Raw genomic sequence first — 2,492 nt, forward strand, 5'->3', positions numbered from 1 at the left:
TGCGCCTTAGTTATATTCACTGGACTTATATTTCAGGAATACAGAACTAATGGGGATTTTTTTTTATAGGCTAAGGACTATGTACCAGTTGTTGAAATAGATTGGCAAATAGCATCCAGTCAGTCTCTGCTCTGCTCAGTTTCAGAAACAGAATGGCAAATGGAGGGCCTTCGTTTAAATGGTTTTTTTAGACCAGGTATCTCTGCAAGCATGTTCCACTGACTAATCACACTGGACACTTGTTTTCAAAAACAAAGTTCACTGGGACAGTTATGTTTACTGTTTGCGAATTTGCTATTGCTTCTTTGGGTCAATGCACTTTTGCATAAGAAAGCTGCTTCTGTAAGAAGATAGGGCAATACTGACCTCTTTCCAGAAGTTTACTGATACCGCCTTAAATGGGGTGACACTTCCATTTCCATGAAGTTGGAGCCAACCACACCACAGACTTGTGAACGTGCTCACTAACCTTACCATTCTAGGTCTTTAAGGAACCCTGTTATGCAGGCATAGTTAAATTGTTGGCCAATGAAGAGTAACTTTATCTATCTTGTATTTATTCTCCTTGAGGTTCTAGGCTCAAAGGATGGAACCAAAAGTCCCAACTGACTTACTACATGCTTAGTTACAGCAACTAGTCCCATCTTCTAAGTCCTCTAGCATTAAACACCTCCAGTATGCTTAAAGAGGAATTATGAATAATCAAAGATACTCTATGAATCTTCAAGGGTTTTGGAGCTTCATTAGGAACCAGGTACCGAGATTGCGTATTTCTTTATTAATATTGATTTTATTTCCATGTATATACGTGTCTTCATGTGTACCGTGTGTGTACTGTATCTGTGAAGACCAGAAGAGGGCATCACACACACCCCCCGCCCCGAACTGGAATTGCAAGCAGTTGTGAGCTTGCCCCATAGGGGTGGAATTTTACTGCAGAAGGAACATGCGGATGCAGCACATTAATTAGCCTCTGATTTGCTGAGAAAAGTGGGAAAGGGGAGGCTGAGATACCTGCTGTTTCTTTTCAGTGGAGGATGGAAGAGTAAGAGTAATACAAGATGTCTGTTTAAGAGCACTTTCTGGGACCCAGAGACTGAAAACATGGAAACTAAACAGTGAGGACGAAAACATGTGGGGGGTTTAGGAGGTGCCTCTCATGTCTAACCATTACTATAGAGAAAGGGAAAATCCATGAATCAGCTAGCACAGGACACTCGGGAAACACTCAGCATTCTTGGGGAATCCCAGCATGACCACTTTTTTTCTATTTGGTATCAGATGTCATGTCCAAGATGGGTGCAGAGCAAAGGGAGAGACAGGGAGAAGAGCTATTCCAGGGTAAACAGGCTTTTAGACAACCCACAAACCCATTAACTATGAGGTTTACTCATGAGGGGAACTTCATTTTGCCTTCATACAGTGCCTGCTAAGACTAGAACAGGGAGTTAGATGGTCCAACATTCATGGAGTGCTGGAAACCAACCAGCATCCTTATCAAGAGCTGTATGAGAAATACAAACAAAATTTATTCCTTTCTATCAAAGAAATAAGACAAATCTCTATTTTTAAAAAATGGAGAAGTAATCATTTGGCAGGAATCTGAACACCTCGTGGTTCCATTCTTCTTGAAGTCAAATTCGGGTTGACAGTTGCCTTGGTTGGTTGTCATTTGCTTATCAGCTGTTCCCTACCAGCGTTAGCATGTGAGGTCCAGCTCTGACCACTCAAAAGGAGGCACAGGACTCTTTGTGGCAGGAATGAAAACCCAGTGGAACCGTCACTGGACATGCCTACCGGTGTGACCAGAAAGTGAAACATTCTACCTTGCTGAGGTTCTTTGGATTGTGTTGTCATTTCATGAGACCCCAGACCCATTTCTAACAACTCACACGCTCATCTCTGCTGAGCCATCTCTCCAGCTCCTCCGATCAGTTAACAGTTGTCTGGATTCATGAATTTTTATGGGGACAACTCATGTACACGGGCAGAGCCTATCTCCCGCCTGGTAAAAGATGAGGAGAAAACAGTATTAAAACCTAGAAGTCTCAAGTGTAGAATGAAAAAGGTGATAAGCAGGTCGGTGCACAGAGCTGTCCAAACTCCAAGGCAGAATTTCTTGGCCTGAAAGCCCAGAATCGTCAAAGTTCATACTAAATTTTCGAAGTCTATCCTACTGAACCAAACAATGGAGGGCACTCTTAAGCCAGCAATCCCCGAGGGTCAGAAGAAGTTGGATATTCTGGGCACAACCGGCTGGGTCAGAACCCTGGCCTTGCAGAGGGACTGTTCATAAAGCTGATACAGAAAAGGGACATCCAGCCCGAGACGGTTTTACACCTAGCTCCCTACAAGGGCCTGCAGACATGAGCAACACCCTATGACGTCATGCCATGGCTCCTGGCAACGCATTTTCCTTTATGATTCCTAGGCGTGCCCAGGTCTTAAGCCCTAGGTGGTGCACAGGAGAAGGGTACGTGGGAGGTCTCGCG

This window comes from Micromys minutus (genome assembly GCF_963924665.1).
Source record: "Micromys minutus genome assembly, chromosome: 15".
In the NCBI taxonomy this organism is placed as follows: Eukaryota; Metazoa; Chordata; class Mammalia; order Rodentia; family Muridae; genus Micromys; species Micromys minutus.